Source organism: Leptonychotes weddellii, chromosome 6, assembly GCF_054177405.1.
Source record: "Leptonychotes weddellii isolate Sample4059 chromosome 6, ASM5417740v2, whole genome shotgun sequence".
Lineage (NCBI taxonomy): Eukaryota > Metazoa > Chordata > Mammalia > Carnivora > Phocidae > Leptonychotes > Leptonychotes weddellii.
Window position 1 is genome coordinate 80,531,236 of NC_138374.1, and position 8,491 is coordinate 80,539,726.

General features: G+C 43.1%; 1 protein-coding gene across 2 annotated transcripts in view; it reads left to right on the forward strand.

Annotated features, from left to right (window-relative positions):
- SMYD3 (SET and MYND domain containing 3) overlaps positions 1-8,491 on the forward strand; it is a 647,362-nt gene that overhangs the window by 275,053 nt on the left and 363,818 nt on the right. The gene's annotated exons all lie outside the window — the stretch shown is intronic.

The following is an 8,491-nucleotide window of genomic DNA, read 5'->3' on the forward strand; positions in this document are numbered from 1 at the left end:
ATATTGAAATCTCAATCCCCATTTACCTCAGAATGTGAATTTGTTTGGAGATAAGGTCTGTAAAGAAGTGATTGAGTTAAAAGGAGGCCTTTAGGGTGGAGCGCTTAATCCACTTTGGTGTCCTTATGAAAGACAGACATTGGAATGTGCTCGTGCGCGTGCACGCACGCACACACACACACACACACACACACGGAGGACCATGTGAGGACAGTGACAAGACAGCTGTCCACAAGCCAAGCAGAGAGGCCTCAGGATACACCAAATCTGCCCACACCATGGTCTCAGTCTTCCAGCCCCCAGAATGGAGAAAAAAGACGTTTCTGTTGCATAAGCCAGAACCAGTCTGTGGTTCTTCATTAAGGCAGCACAAGCTGATTCCTATAGGGGAGCCCTGGCCAGGATGAGGACAGGGTAGCAGAAGTAGCAGTGACCATTGTCTCTGTGAGGGCGGGCAACTCTGTTGCCCAGAAAAGTCCCCAGCATCTTGTGGACATCTGGCCCAAAGTTCAATGAAAGTTTATTGAATTACTGTAACTGAATTATCAGTGGGGGGGAAACAGCCCCAGGGGATTCACTCTGGAAAAGGGCAGGAAATTGAGGGTGTTATTTGTTTCTAGCCTTTCTTTTCTTTGTGAAGACTTTGAGGAGAGATTGGATCTGATTTGTCACCATATTGTATCCTTAGCCACAGAAACTTTTCATTTCTATGTAAGCAAGTTAATATATTTATATTCTCTCTCTATTGAATGGAAGAGGATTTTGACTCCATTTTGTTAGATGAGGGCAGATAGTCCTTGTTATTAAGAACTCTTGTTTTCAAGGAAGACTTGCATTTCTGAGACTGTGGATTAATGCTTCACATCTCCATGGTTTGGTTGAAGAGATGTGAGGGGTCAGAGGAACAGTGCAAGAGCCTCTGAGGAAAGGTGAGGCATTCACGTGGTTCCAGTAGAACTCTTGTGGGTGGGTCGGAGGTCTAGCCTGGGGTTTGCTGTAACAGGAGTCCCCTGACGTGACCTGGAAGAAAAATCCAGCACTGGAGATACTGGAGGGCTTTGTAGGCCAGTTGGGGAGGTCGGCTATGAAAAATGAAAAATTGCTTAAATGTAAGTGAGAAAGGATAGAGGATTTTTTTTTTAATAACCAAAAGTGGATTCTTAAGGCAGTGTTTCAGGAACTCGGGTACTATATGAAAAGACATAAATGGGTAGAAGTCATTGGTTTTTTAAAGTAAATACTTGAAATCATAAAAGTACATAGAAAAAGAAAATGAGACTCACCCGTAAGTTCATCACCTAGAAATAAGAACCATTTTTTTTTTTTTAGATTTTATTTAGTTGAGAGAGAAAGAGAGAGCTTGAGCATGAGAGGGCCCCCTATTATTATGAAGTACATATTTCCAGAGTTTTTCCTTTGTACGTATCAGTGTAAATCATTTAAAAATAGTTCTTAATAGGGATGCGTGGGTGGCTCAGTCGGTTAAGCATCTGCCTTCAGCTCAGGTCATGATCCTAGGGTCCTGGAATCGAGTCCCACATTGGGCTCCCTGCTCAGTGGGGAGTCTGCTTCTCCCTCTCCTGCCACCCCCGCCCCCCTGCTCGTGCTGTCTCATGTGCGCATGCTCTGTCTCTCTCTCTCTGTGCCTCTGAGAAATAAATAAATAAAATCTTAAAAAAAAATAGTCCTTAATAAACCCAGAGGGCCTGATGGTGAGTGATGTGAGCCAGATCGCTGTGCTTGGGCAAACATTTATTGCCTTCGTTGTGGCGAAGTTGGAGTAGCTTTTATTTTCATCAACAGGCTCCATTTCTTGGACTTCTCTGAACGTGGTCATCCTCATTTTGCTGATATCTCCTCCTTTACCAAGGTCAGCAGGCCATAACAGCTGGTACCACCACATTCCTGATGGCCTAATTAAATATTTCACATAAAACACACCTACCATCTGCTTAGGTTACAGATACAGTGACCCAGATAATAAAGTGAATTGCATGTCTGTGCTTCAACTGATCTAGAGATGAACCCACATTTTCTGCATAGTGGAAAAATGCTGGGCTTGCACTGGTTTAAAACGTGCTCCTGCTTCTGGCCCCTTGTTAGTAGGGTGGACGATTTGCCCTTAGGGATTATTGATTTTTGCCTAATGTGCTATATTCTGACCTGGGATCCCTTGTTCCCAGTACCATATATATGTCCTGATAGAACTAGTGAGGGGGCATTCTGAGCTGGTAGAGAGGTGAGCAGATTCATTAACCTGTTCCTAAGGATTGTATTTGTTACCTTGTTATCTGTATATTGTCATTAGCCATGGAAACTGCAGGTTTATATATAAAGGAATAACGTTTTCATGGAAGGAAAAGGATTCTGTATATATTATGTGAAAAAACCTGGATAATATGAGGGCAAGAAGTCCTTATCTTCACTGTTGGTTACCAGGTTTGCATTTCTGAGACTGTATATGGATTTAATGTTTCACATCTTGACACTTAGATGAGAAACTTGCATGTCTGTGGAGAGGCAGAAGAGAATGTAAGGCCTAGGTTTGATTCCACATGCTTTTAGCTAAGTAACTGAAATTCCATGAAGTTTAGTTCCAACTCTAATCAAATGGGGCTCTGATGTCCACCTTCCAAGACTGTTTGGACATTTGGAACAGATAGATGAAAAGGAACGTGCCTGGAGATTGGTTTGTTATTACGACCCACTGCTCCTTCGTCAGGGCGTCCATGAGCTCATGCCTGCCTGGCATCCGCACTTCTCCCTTCTAGGATGAGCACCCCACGTTTGCTTCGCATGCCTCCTTCTCCATCCCTGGATCAAAGCGTGGTGTAGTTGTCAGTAATGAGATCCCCTGGTGAATATGCAACCCAAGCCAGGCGGTCAGATGTGCTCTCCTGAATCCCTGAGCTGAGTGACATGGTGCAAACGTGTACGATAGTGTCCCGAAGGGAAGAACTATCCGGTACAATCCAGTAGAGCCCTGCCCCTGCTCTGGTCCCTTAAGAGTCAATACTTTATCTTTTTTTTAAGCTTAGATTAGCAGGGTTGTTTGTGTTGCTTACATCCAAAGCCCCCTGACTAGCACACATGAGTGGGAATAATTTCACACGCAGGTATATTCATCTGTTTACTGATTACCTTCCTATTCACACACCCAGTGCTCAGTGCTGGGGTGCTTTTTGAGCAGAGAGAGCTGGGCTCTCCTGCTCCCTTGGGGTGGCGCTCTCTGAGCCCCGTTCCCTGGCTTCATGGTGGGATCCGCTCCCGGCACCGCTGCTCTTGGGGAGTGTAGCCTGGGGCCCAGTCCCAACTTAAATGGGGTACAAGCCTAGTGACAGTTCATCTAACTCTGAAAACAGTTAATTAAGAAGTTTTAAGTTTTAAAAAAGCCCTCTAATGCCTGTTAGTTAATTATACTCTTTTTAAAGAAGCCCTGTGACTCTCAGGCTTTTCATGTGTTTCACTTAATTTCATCTTTTTATTTATTCAGTCTGGTCAAGACAGTTTCTTAACATAGTTTTATATTACCAAGTAGGTGAAACTAGAAAATTTCGAGCTTTTGCTGAAAATTGTGACCTTTGATTATTCATGCTGGTCATTTATTTCTCTGTTTTATGTTGCTGTTGCAGCATTCAAAGCTGTAGACTAAGATCTAATAATTTAGAGGCGCCAGGGGCATTGTTGGACCAAGATGACAAGCCTTTAATGACTGTCTTAGTTGCTAAAGCCACTGCAATTGCTGCATGAATATTCATCTGTGAAGCATTCATTGGTAGGAAAGTTGTAAATCTTATAATGTGCAATTTCTTTTTTTTTTTAAACAAATAACACTATAAGCCCTGGCCATTTTTAAAAAAGATTTTATTTATTTGAGAGAGAGTGAGCAAAAGAGAGAGAGCACAAGCGGGGCAGAGGGAGAAGGAGAAGCAGACTCCCCGCTGAGCAGGGAGCCCAGAATCACAACCTGAGCTAAGAGGCAGATGCCCAACCTACTGACCACACAGGCACCTCACCCTGGCCATTTTTTATTGAAAGTTATTCTGATATTTTCATCATATCCGTTTTACTCCTTTTTCTTATAATAAGCTTTGCTTGTAGAAAGACTAGGATTTCATTGGCCTCATCTGAATAATAGAAATAAACAGGTAGTGTTCATATCATGTGAAATTACTGACACCTCTTTTTTTTTTTTTTTTTAAAGATTTTATTTATTTATTTGACAGAGAGAGAGAGGGACCACAAGCAAGGGGGAGTGGGAGAGGGAGAAGCAGGCTTCCCGCTGAGCAGGGAGCCCGATGTGGGGCTCGATCCCAGGACCCTGGGATCATGACCTGAGCCGAAGGCAGATGCTTAACGACTGAGCCACCCAGGCGCTTCTACTGACAGCTCTTAAAACCAGTTCTGCACTTTGCTCAGAGGCCTTGATCACATTGCTGGTTACATCTGTTCTTGGGAAGGTGAGCCTGCCTGCCTGTGAGTGGAGACCAGGTTGCCAAAGGCTTATTCCCACTGTTATTCAGTGCAACACATTGGCTGGGTCATTACTACTCGTGGCTACCATGTGATAAGAAAATCATGCCTGGGGCGCCTGGGTGGCTCAGTCGTTAAGCATCTGCCTTCGGCTCAGGTCATGATCCCAGGGTCCTGGGATCAAGCCCCACATCGGGCTCCCTGCTCTGCGGGAAGCCTGCTTCTCCCTCTCCCATTCCCCCTGCTTGTGTTCCCTCTCTCGCTGTGTCTCTCTCTGTCAAATAAATAAATAAAATCTTTGAAAAAAAAAAAAGAAAGTCATGCCTGATTGGGACTTATTTGTCTTATTCTCTCTTGTGGGAAAGTGAAGATTGTTCTGAATGTAACTGAAGGCTTGGGCCCATGTTAGCTTTATACTGTCTACAGGGCAAGCACATAATAGTAAAAATGGATAGAGGCAGTTTGATCAGTCTACAGGTTTTACCACAATTATAATGTCAGACAAACAAATTTTTTTTTTGAAGATTTTATTTATTTATTTGAGGGACAGAGAGAACATAAGCAGGTGGAGTGGCAGATAGAGGGAGAGGGAGAAGCAGGCTCCCTGCTGAGCAGAGAGTCCTCTGCAGGGCTCGATCCCAGGACCCTGAGATCATGACCTGAGCCGAAGGCAGACACTTAACTGACTGAGCCACCCAGGCAACCCTATGGTCCCCATTCTTGAAGGAGAAGTATTTACATAAATTATTTGCAATTTTCCTGTGTAGGAGATTGGCCTCTTCTCCTTTATTTAGTCATTTAATTGTATCAGTATGGATTCATGGACATTTCCTTTACATTTTGGGTTATAATCCAGTACCTCTTTACTTATGTTGCTGCTCAGAATATTCCAGCTTTGGCTGTTGGGAGCTCTTTCACTTGGCTCCTGTGTACCTTTGACATATCCCCATCTTTGTGCAGTTTTTGTCTGTCTGTTTTTAGCATGTCCTTCCTTTCTGGATCTACAAAATGTTCCAGGCTTGTCCTGTGTGTTTCCTGCTCTAGTCCTAGAATCAGCCATTTCTGCAAGAAGCCTGGTTTCTTTTATTAGAGAATGGTATTGGAAACCTGGAGCTGGATGCTAGTTGTGCTTGTTGCTGCTAGGGTGTCTTTGTTAATAGAACTTATGTAAAAGTTTTAACTCCAGTTTTTAAAGCTGCTTGAGTTTCGGGGCACTTGAGTGTCTCAACCTGGTAAGTGTCTGCCTTCAGCTCAAGTCATGATCCCAGGGTCCTGGGATCGAGTCCTGCATCGGGCTCCTTGCTCTGCGGGAAGCCTGCTTCTCCCTCTGCCCTCCCCCACTTGTGTTCCCTCTCTCGCTCACTCTCTCAAACAAATAAATAATCTTTAAAAAAAATAAAGCTGCTTGAGTTTCTGTACTCAGCAGAACTTTGTCTTTTAAATGTTAAATGCTGGTGAAGTTAAACAAATACTTTTTAATTTGTTTTTCCCTGGATAAAAACTGTTCTATTGTAATAGTCAAGAACTGCCAACAGTAGGATGTGAGGGTGATCTGGCTGTGACTTCTGTCACCCCATTGGTCACCAGGTTTGCTTCTGGTGGTCTGGCTCCCTTGGTGGGTGTCCCCTGCCTCCCTCACAGCTCCATGTGCGTCCCTCCCAAAGTGGTGTGCTTGGTCGAAGAGGACGACCCGCCCTGATAGAGGAGGACCACCATACTACCTCCCGGGTACGTGAGTAGCTGCGTTTCCCTGCCAGGACCTCCAGACACGCTCTCAGGGTCCATTTTTGGGAGAATGTAGGGGAGTCAAGCTTCCAAGACTCTAGACACATCCACTGAGGCACTGCACGTGGGAGTCTACCTTTCTTTTACTTAAAAAAAAAAAAAGTGCACAATAAAATTTAAAAAGAACACATACTTTGTAAGAACTTGTCTTAGAATTCTATAATTGTCTCCATAAATTTACCTGTATAAATTTTCAAAACAATTTTTAGCAATTGTTTGCCAAGCAGTGATACACTGGTTAGTGACTGTGAAGAGTGCCATTTGTGTTTTTCTTTCGCGGTGGATTTTCCATTTATCTACTTTGGATTAGAGCTAAAAATGCAAACAGATCGGCAATTAAATTTAGCACTTGGAAGCTGGACATTTACTATCTCAGTTACACAATGGAAGAAAAAAAGACAAATTTCAGGATCTGTACCCAGGAGTGATTTTCAGAATATTTAATAGTTAGTTCTGCCAAGGCACCTGGGTGGTTCAGTCAGTTCAGACTCTTGACTGTGGCTCAGGTCATGATCTCGTGGTTGTGGGATCGAGCCCCGTGTTGGGCTCTGAGCTCAGTGCAGAGTCTGTTTGGGTTTCTCTCTTTCTCTCTGCCTCCTGCGCCCCACCCCCCACCCCTGCTCACACTCGCTCTCTCTCAAATAAATAAATAAATAAATCTTAAAAAAGAAAGAATAGTAGTGCTGCACACGCATTGATAGCAGGACAACCCGAACAACCAGGAGATCATGTCAGGTGCATTCTGGATAAACAGCATCTCTATCCAGGCCTGAAGAACTGCCAAAGATCTGAGAACTTCTGGCTTATAAATGATATGAAATAAATGACTTATAAAGCATTTGTGGTATTTCTAAAAGGGAAGCATTTTTAAAATACAGAAGTGACAATACAATTTATTTTTGCTACCCTTTAAGGTAGTGTTGTCCTCTGAATGGTAATATAATACTCTAGGAAAACCTTCTTCATTCTTTCAAGGTAGAAAGTGGCCCATTATCACAGACAGCCAGCCGGTGCAGCAGCTGACCTTGACAACGGCTCTGAATCCTTTGTTTCAAAATTCAGCCTAATCAGAGTTTTCACAGCGCTTCCCAGCCTCCTGTCGGGCTATGTGATCACGTATTCTAGGGACCTACAGAGTAATAACTTAGTGAGATGTATTCTTTGTTAGAACAGAGAATGTCTAAACCATAAAAGGTACAATTTAGAAGAAAAGTGATGAAAACTCACCGACTTACCGAGGCCCAGCGCGACCCTGCATTCTGTGGGCTGGCACTCCAGTACTGCCGTCGGATTCAAGGAAATCTAACTAAAATGGAACTCTATTTCAGGTGTAGTTTTTTTGTTTGCTTGCTTGATAATGACATTCCACTCATTAACATTTTTTTAATATATATTTTTTAATTTTATTGTTACATTAATCCCCATACATTACATCATTAGTTTTAGATGTAGTGTTCCATGATTCATTGTTTGTGCATAACACCCAGTGCTCCATTCAGTACGAGCCCTCCTTAATACCCATCAGCAGGCTAATCCATCCCCCCACCCCCCTCGCCTCTAGAACTCTCAGTTTGTTTCTCAGAGTCCGTAGTCTCTCATAGTTCGTCTCCCCCTCCGATTCCCCTACTTCATTTTTCCCTTCCTGCTATCTTCTTTTTTTTTTAACATACAATGTATTATTTGTTTCAGAGGTACAAGTCCGTGATTCAGCAGTCTTGCACAATTCACAGCGCTACCATAGCACATACCCTCCCCAATGTCTATCACCCAGTCACCCCATCCCTCCCACCCCACCCCCCACTCCAGCAACCCTCAGTTTGTTTCCTGAGATTAAGAATTCCTCATATCACTGAGGTCATATTATACATATCTTTCTCTGATTGACTTACTCATTTCATTCATGATTTTATTTATTTGGGTCCTTTCTTTTTTCTTTTTGATAAGTCTGGCCAGGGGTTTATCAATCTTGTTAATTCTTTCAAAGAACCAGCTCCTAGTTTCGTTGATCTGTTCTACTGTTCTTTTGGTTTCTATTTCATCTGCTCTGATCTTTATTATTTCTCTTCTCCTGCTGGATTTAGGCTTTATTTGCTGTTCTTTCTCCATTCCTTTAGGTGTAGGGTTAGGTTGTGTACTTGAGACCGTTCTTGTTTCTTGAGAAAGGCTTTTATTGCTATATACTTTCCTCTTAGGATGGCCTTTGCTGCATCCCAAAGATTTTGAACAGTTGTGT